Raw genomic sequence first — 8,990 nt, 5'->3', positions numbered from 1 at the left:
GGTGTGTTCCCGATTTGGATCCTTTCGGTTTCTCCCTCTGGTTGTGGCCGAAGGTCTTCTCGGGTTTGAACTTGCCCGAGTTCTATTGTGTTGACTTCTTTCCCTTTTAGGCTTAGACTTTCGTTGTAGCATCGCCGTGCTAATTTTTGGTCGCCTTTTAGGGTGGCGATTCCCTTTGCGGTAGGGAACTTCATACAGAGGTGTGGGGTTGAGACCACAGCTGCCAGTCTGTTTAGGGTTGGTCGCCCAATGAGGGCATTGTATGCTGAGGTAACGTCGACTATAATGTAGTCGATGCTTAACGTTTTAGATTGCTCGCCTCTTCCGAAGGTAGTGTGTAGCGAGATGTATCCTAAGGGGTGGATCGGGGTGTCCCCTAGCCCAAATAGGTCGGAGGGATAGGCCTTTAGCTCTTTTTCTTCAAGTCCGAGCTTGTCGAAGGCCGCTTTGAACAGGATATCTGCTGAGCTTCCTTGGTCAATCAGGGTTCGATGTAAGTTGGCGTTTGCTAGGATAATGGTGATCACCATAGGATCGTCGTGGCCGGGTATTATCCCCTGAGCATCTTCTTGGGTAAATGAGATGGTTGGCAGCTCGGGCAGGGGATTGTCTTCTCGAACATGATAGATCTCTTTGAGGTGTCTTTTTCGCGAGGATCTGGATGTTCCTCCGCCTGCAAAACCTCCGTTTATCATGTGTATGTGCCTTTCAGGGGTTCGCAGGGTCTGTTCGGCCCGATCCTCGTTATCTCCCCTCCTTCTCTTTTTGGTCTCTTCTCCTTTTTCCGCTATGTATCTGTCGAGTTTTCCTTCTCTGGCTAGCTTTTCTATAACATTCTTCAGGTCGTGGCAGTCATTAGTAGAATGACCGTAGAGCTTGTGGTATTCACAGTATTCGGACCGATCTCTCCCCGCTCTCTTGTTTTAAAGGTTGGGGCGGTGGGATTTTTTCGGTGTGGCATACTTCTCTGTAGACGTCTACCAGGGAAACTCGGAGGGGAGTGTAGCTATGGTACTTCCGTGGTTTGTCCGAGTTGGACTCTTCTTTCTTTTTCTGTTCTCGATCTCGGTCTCGGAGTGGGTAGGTTGATTCCTTCCTAGAAGAGTCTCTTAGCTGGGAGGTTTCCTCCATGTTGATATATTTTTCTGCCCGCTCTTGCACCTCGTATAAGGAGGTCGGGTATCGTTTGGATAGGGATTGGCTAAATGGTCCTTCTTTTAGGCCGTTTGCTAGTCCCATGATGGCTGCTTCAGTGGGCAAGTGTTGTATGTCCAGGCAGGCTTTGTTGAATCGCTCCATGTATTCTCGGAGAGTTTCTTGGTTACCCTGTTTGATCCCGAGTAGACTGGGGGCATGTTTTGCCTTGTCCTTTTGAATAGAGAACCTTGTTAGGAATTTTTTGGTTAGGTCCTCGAAGCTGGAGATTGATCCTGGTGGCAGGTTGTCGAACCACTTCATGGCCGACTTGGTGAGAGTGGTGGGGAAGGCTTTGCACCGAATCGCGTCGGAGGCGTCGACCAGCTACATTCTGCTTCGGAAGTTGCTGAGGTGGTGACTTGGGTCGGTGGTGCCGTCGTAGAGATCCATATCAGGTGGTTTGAAGTTTCGCGGTACCTTCTCCTTCATGATCTCTTGCGTGAAGGGATCATGGTTGTTTTCGGGGGTGGTGCCGCGTTCCGTCCGGTCTTTCAACTCGGCCTCTATCTTCCGCAGCTTTTCTTCTAACTCTCTGCGCTTGCGAGCTTCCCTTCTCAAATCTTGTTCAGTTTCTTTCTGCTTTTTTATGTCCTCTTCGAGTTGTTTCAGTCGGTTTTGCTGTGCCCGTACTGCTTCTAGAATTTCTGAGCTCTCTTCTTTTTCGGGATTTTGTGGATTTTTGTTTGGAAGTGATGTCTTTGGGCGATTCTGTTTGTTTCCTCCTGGAGTGCGTGGTGATAGAGGGCTGTTCGGTCGTTCTCCGGTGTCAATTTCCTCTTCTTGTTCTGATGTAGCGTGGTTATTGTTGGGAGGGTCATCCGCCATGGTAAAGGGATGACTTCCAGGGTCCCCGGCAACGGCGCCAATGTTCCGAGGGTTACCTGAAACGTGTAGCTCGGTCGTCTGGCAAGACCCGAGGTAGGGGTTCCGTGACCCGAGCTTGGTGTGCTGAGCGGCTGGGGGTTGTACCTGCAATGACACTCCGATGCTTAAGTTAGCATGGGTCCAAGCAGATATTGAGTAGAATTAGAGTATGAGTTATACCTGGGTGCCCCAGTGTATTTATAGTGGTTGGTCGTGATCTTCCCTGGATAAGATATTCTTATCTTATCTTATCTTTGGGAGTCTTATCTCTATCTTTTGTGGAACCGCCTTTCCTAGGCCTTTTTCGGCCTTTAGGTTTTGGGCTTCGTTCCTTTTGATGGGCCTTCTTCTTTATTTGTCCGAGGTCCGACCTTAGGCGTGGGCCTTTGGGACGAGGTCGGACCTTCTGCGAACTTCCCGAGTTTGGAGAGCTCGGTCAGGGTATGAACAGATACCATTCTGGGCGTTTAACGCCAGGATGGTGCTAGGGGGAAGATTTTGTTTTCAAATCAATTTTTTTTCAAAGTTTTCAAAATCAAATCTTTTTCAAATCATATCTTTTCAATCAAATGTTTTCAAAATCAGTTTCTTTCCTTTTTCAAAGATACTTACTAACAATTAATGATTTGATTGAACATCTCATATTTGTTGCCTTTTCTGTTGAGAAAGGTTTAATGTTTGAATCATATCTTTTCTTGTTAGGCAAGTCATTAATTTTTAAAATCAAATCTTTTTTAAAATTGTTTTCAAATCATATCTTCTCAATCACATTTTTTTTTGAAACCAATCATATCTTCCTAATCACATCTTTTTCAAAATAAGTTTTCAATCAAATCTTTTTAACTTCTAATTTCAAATCTTTTTCAAAAATCACTTGATTTCTTTTACACTATTGTTTTCGAAAATCAATTAGTGTTTTTCAAAAATGTTTTCAAAATATTCTAATTAATTTTCGAAAAATTACTTCCCTCCTTCTCACATCCTTCTATTTATGGAGTACCACTCCTTCTCAATGCACAATTCGAACCTTATCTAAGTAAAGTTCGATTCTTCTTCTCCTTCTTCTTTCTATTTCTCTTTTCCTCTGACACCTCAAGGAATCTCTATACTGTGACATAGAGGATTCCACATTTTCTTGTTCTCTTCTCTTTCATATGAGCAGGAGCAGAGACAAAGGCATTCTTGTTGAAGCTGACCCTGAACCCGAAAGGACCTTGAAGAGAAAGCTAAGAGAAGCCAAAGCACAACTCTCTTTAGAGGACCTGACCGAATTCTTCAAGGAAGAAGAAGACATGGCAGCCGAAAATAACAATAATGCAAACAATGCAAGGAAGGTGCTGGGTGACTTTACTGCACCTACTCCTGATTTTTATGGGAGAAGCATCTCTATCCCTGCCATTGGAGCAAACAACTTTGAGCTTAAGCCTCAATTAGTTTCTCTAATGCAACAGAATTGCAAGTTCCATGGACTTCCAATGGAAGATCCTCATCAGTTCTTAGCTGAATTCTTGCAAATCTGTGACACAGTCAAGACTAATGGGGTTGACCCTGAGGTCTATAGACTGATGCTATTCCCTTTTGCTGTAAGAGACAGAGCTAGGATATGGTTGGACTCTCAACCTAAAGAAAGCCTGGACTCTTGGGAAAAGCTAGTCAATGCCTTCTTGGCAAAGTTCTTTCCACCACAAAGATGGAGTAAGCTTAGAGTGGAAGTCCAAACCTTCAGACAGAAGGATGGAGAATCCCTCTATGAAGCTTGGGAAAGATACAAACAATTGATCAGAAGATGTCCTTCTGACATGCTTTCTGAATGGAGCATCATAGGTATTTTCTATGATGGTCTCTCTGAACTGTCCAAGATGTCTCTGGATAGCTCTGCTGGAGGATCTCTTCATCTGAAGAAGACACCTACAGAAGCTCAAGAGCTCATTGAAATGGTTGCAAATAACCAATTCATGTACACTTCTGAAAGGAATCCTGTGAACAATGGGACAAGTCAGAAGAAAGGAGTTCTTGAGATTGATGCTCTGAATGCCATATTGGCTCAGAATAAAATATTGACTCAACAAGTCAATTTGATTTCTCAAAGTCTGTCTGGAATGCAAAATGCACCAAGCAGTACTAAGGAGGCTTCATCTGAGGAAGAAGCTTATGATCCTGAGAACCCCTCAATGGAAGAGGTGAATTACCTAGGAGAACCCTATGGTAACACCTATAATTCTTCATGGAGAAATCACCCAAATCTCTCATGGAAGAATCAAGAGAGACCTCAACAAGGTTTCAATAATAGTGGTGGAAGAAACAGGTTTAACAATGGCAAACCTTTTCCATCATCTTCTCAGCAACAGACAGAGAATCCTAAGCAGAACCCCTCTGACTTAGCAACCATGGTCTCTGATCTAATTAAAACCACTCAAAGTTTCATGAATGAAACAAGGTCTTCCATTAGGAATTTGGAAGGACAAGTGGGACAGTTGAGCAAGAAAGTTACTGAACTCCCTCCAAGTACTCTTCCAAGCAACACAGAAGAAAATCCAAAAGGAGAGTGCAAAGCCATCAATATGGCCGAATTTGGAGAGGAAGGGGAGGAAGTGAACGCCACTGAAGAAGGCTTCAATGGGCGTGCACTAGCCTCCTCTGAGTTCCCCAATGAGGAACCATGGGAATCTGAGGCTCAAAATGAGACCATAGAGATTCCATTGGACTTACTTCTGCCTTTCATGAGCTCTGATGAGTATTCTTCCTCTGAAGAGGATGAGTATGTCACTGAAGAGCAAGTTGCTAAATACCTTGGAGCAATCATGAAGCTAAATGACAAGTTATTTGGAAATGAGACTTGGGAGAATGAACCTCCTTTGCTCACCAAAGAACTGGATGACTTGTCTAGGCAGAAATTACCTCAAAAGAGACAAGATCCTGGGAAATTTTCCATACCTTGTACCATAGGCACCATGACCTTCAAGAAGGCTCTGTGTGACTTAGGGTCAAGTGTAAACCTCATGCCTCTCTCAGTAATGGAGAAGCTAAGGATCTTTGAGGTACAAGCTGCAAAAATCTCACTAGAGATGGCAGACAACTCAAGAAAACAAGCTTATGGACTTGTAGAGAATGTTTTGGTTAAGATTAAAGACCATTACATCCCTACTGATTTCATAGTCCTAGAGACTGGGAAGTGCATGGATGAAACCATCATCCTTGGCAGACCCTTCCTAGCCACAGCAAAGGCTGTGATTGATGTTGATGGAGGTGAACTGATCATTCAAGTGAATGAAGAATCCTTTGTGTTTAAGGCTCAAGGATACCCCTCTGTCACCATAGAGATGAAGCATGAAGAGCTTCTCTCAAATCAGAGTCAAGAAGAGCCCCCACAGCCAAACTCTAAGTTTGGTGTTGGGAGGCCACAACCAAACTCTAAGTTTGGTGTTGAACCCCCACATTCAAACTCTAAGTTTGGTGTTGGGAGGTTCCAACATTGCTCTGAGTATCTGTGAGGCTCCATGAGAGCCCTCTGTCAAGCTACTGACATTAAAGAAGCGCTTGTTGGGAGGCAACCCAATGATTATAATTTATATAGTTTCTTTGGTTATTTTATTTTTTTTTAGGTTGATGATCACAAGAAGTCACAAAATCCATTGAAAAAGCAAAAACAAAATGAAAAACAGGAAGAAAAATAGCACACCCTGGAGGAAGAAGCTGCTGGCGTTCAAACGCCAGTAAGCCTAGCAGTTGGGCGTTTAACGCCCAGTCTGGCACCATTCTGGGCGTTTAACGCCAGAAAGGGGCACCAGACTGGCGTTAAACGCCAGAAAAGGGCAAGAACCTGGCGTTAAACGCCAGGAATGGGCACCAGCCCGGCGTTTAACGCCAGAAATGGCTCAAAACGTGATTTTGAGCAACATTTGGTGCAGGGATGACTTTTCCTTGACACCACAGGATCTGTGGACCCCACAGGATCCCCACCAACCCCACCACCACTCTCTCTCTTCTTCCCCCATTCACCAATCACCTCAATACCTCTTCCCCAAAACCCCTTCACCTATCAAATCCCATCTTTCTCTTCACCACTCACATCCATCCTTCATAAAACCCCACCAACCTCACCCTTCAAATTCAAACCACTTTCCCTCCCAAACCCACCCAATATGGCCGAACCCCTTCTCCCCTCTCTCCAATATATACCCTTCTTCCCTCCTTCATTTTCACACAACCAAAACACCACTTCTCCCCCTCCTTGGCCGAATACACCACAATCTCCCTCTTCCTCATTTCTTCTTCATCTACTCTCTTCTTTCTTCTTTTGCTCGAGGACGAGCAAACATTTTAAGTTTGGTGTGGTAAAAGCATTGCTTTTTCATTTTTCCATAACCATTATGGCATCCAAGGCCGGAGAAACCTCTAGAAAGAGGAAAGGGAAAGCAAAAGCTTCCACCTCCGAGTCATGGGAGATGGATAGATTCATCTCAAGGGTGCATCAAGACCACTTTTATGAAGTTGTGGCCTTGAAGAAGGTGATCCCCGAGGTCCCCTTTTCACTCAAAAAGGGTGAATATCCGGAGATCCGCCATGAGATCCAAAGAAGAGGTTGGGAAGTACTTACCAACCCCATTCAACAAGTTGGAATCTTGATGGTTCAAGAGTTCTATGCCAATGCATGGATCACCAAGAGCCATGATCAAAGTATGAACCCGGATCCAAAGAATTATCTTACTATGGTTCGGGGGAAATACTTGGACTTTAGTCCGGAAAGTGTGAGGGTGGCGTTCAACTTGCCCATGATGCAAGGAGATGAACATCCCTACACAAGAAGGGTCAACTTTGATCAAAGGTTAGACCAAGTCCTCACAATCATATGTGAAGAGGGCGCACAATGGAAGAGAGATTCAAGAGGCAAGCCGGTTCAGTTGAGAAGGCATGACCTCAAACCTGTGGCTAGAGGATGGTTGGAGTTCATCCAACGCTCAATCATTCCCACTAGTAACCGGTCCGAAGTTACTTTAGACCGGGCCATCATGATCCATAGCATCATGATTGGAGAAGAAGTGGAAGTTCATGAGGTTATAGCCCAAGAACTCTACAAGGTGGCGGATAAGTCCTCTACCTTAGCAAGGTTAGCCTTTCCTCACCTCATTTGTCACCTCTGTTATTCAGTTGGAGTTGACATAGAGGGAGACATCACCATTGATGAGGATAAGCCCATTACCAAGAAAAGGATGGAGCACACAAGAGACCCCTCTCATCATGAGATCCCTGAGATGCCTCAAGGGATGCACTTTTCTCCACAAAACTATTGGGAGCAACTAAACACCTCCCTAGGAGAATTGAGTTCCAACATGGGACAACTAAGGGTGGAGCACCAAGAACATTCCATTCTCCTCCATGAAATAAGAGAAGATCAAAGAATCATGAGAGAGGAGCAACAAAGGCAAGGAAGAGACATTGAGGAGCTTAAGCACTCCATAGGACCTTCAAGAGGAAGGAAGAGCCGCCATCACTAAAGGTGGACCCGTTCCTTGAATTCCTTGTTCTTTATTCTTCTGTTTTTCGAATTTCAGTGCTTATGTTTATCCATGTTTGTGTCTTATGATCATTAGTGTCTTAGTGTCTATGCCTTAAAGTTATGAATGTCCTATGAATCCATCACCTTTCTTAAGAATTGTTCTTAAATGAAAAAGAAAAAGAATTGCATGAATTCTGAATTTTATAACAGTTTAATTATTTTGATGTGGTGGCAACACTTTTGTTCTCTGAATGTATGCTTGAACAGTGCATATGTCTTTTGAATTTGTGGTTCATGAATGTTGGCTCTTGAAAGAATGATGAAAAAGGAGACATGTTACTGAGGATCTGAAAAATCATAAAAATGATTCTTGAAGCAAGAAAAAGCAGTGAACACAAAAAAAAAAAAAGGAAAAGAAGAGGCAAAAAAAAAAAACCGAAAAAAAAAAGAGAGAAAAAGAAATGAAAAAAAAGAAAAGGAATAAAGTTGTGATCCAAGGCAATAAGAGTGTGCTTAAGAACCCTGGACACCTCTAATTGGGGACTTTAGCAAAGCTGAGTCACAATCTGAAAAGGTTCACCCAATTATGTGTCTGTGGCATGTATGTATCCGGTGGTAATACTGGAAGACAGAGTGCTTTGGGCCACAGCCAAGACTCAATAAGTAGCTGTGTTCAAGAATCATCATACTTAACTAGGAGAATCAATAACACTATCTGGATTCTAAGTTCCTAAAGAAGCCAATCATTCTGAGTCCCAAGGGATAAAGTGAGATGCCAAAACTATTCAGAGGCAAAAAGCTAAAAGCCCCGCTCATCTAATTACCACTGATCTTCATAGATGTTTTTGGAGTTCATTGCATATTCTCTTCTTTTTATCTTATTTGATCTTTAGTTGCTTGGGGACAAGCAACAAACTAAGTTTGGTGTTGTGATGAGCGGATAATTTGTACGCTTTTTGGCATTGTTTTTAGTATGTTTTTAGTAGTTTTAGTTGAGTTCTTAGTATATTTTTATTAGTTTTTAGTTAAAATTCACTTTTCTGGACTTTACTATGAGTTTGTGTGTTTTTCTGTGATTTCAGATATTTTCTGGCTGAAATTGAGGGACCTGAGCAAAAATCTGATTCAGAGACTGAAAAGGACTGCAGATGCTGTTGGATTCTGACCTCCCTGCACTCGAAGTGGATTTTCTGGAGCTACAGAAGCCCAATTGGTGCGCTCTCAACGGCGTTGGAAAGTAGACATCCTGGGCTTTCCAGCAATATATGATAGTCCATACTTTGCCCAAGATTTGATGGCCCAAACTGGCGTTCAAAGTCACCTACAGAAATTCCAGCGTTAAACGCCGGAACTGGCACCTAATTGGGAGTTAACGCCCAAACTGGCATAAAGCTGGCGTTTAACTCCAAGAGAAGTCTCTACACGAAAATGC

The 8,990-nt window shown here is 43.4% G+C and overlaps 1 non-coding gene across 1 annotated transcript; it reads right to left on the bottom strand.

The window, feature by feature from the left end:
• Positions 1-3,758: 3,758 nt before the first annotated feature.
• LOC130958278 (small nucleolar RNA R71) lies at positions 3,759-3,866 on the bottom strand. The gene has a single exon (XR_009077409.1). It is a non-coding gene; the product is annotated as a small nucleolar RNA R71 (small nucleolar RNA).
• Positions 3,867-8,990: the final 5,124 nt, after the last annotated feature.

Source organism: Arachis stenosperma, chromosome 10 (assembly GCF_014773155.1).
Source record: "Arachis stenosperma cultivar V10309 chromosome 10, arast.V10309.gnm1.PFL2, whole genome shotgun sequence".
In the NCBI taxonomy this organism is placed as follows: Eukaryota; Viridiplantae; Streptophyta; class Magnoliopsida; order Fabales; family Fabaceae; genus Arachis; species Arachis stenosperma.
Note: the sequence above shows the minus strand (reverse complement) of the source record. Positions and strands in the feature narration are given on the sequence as shown.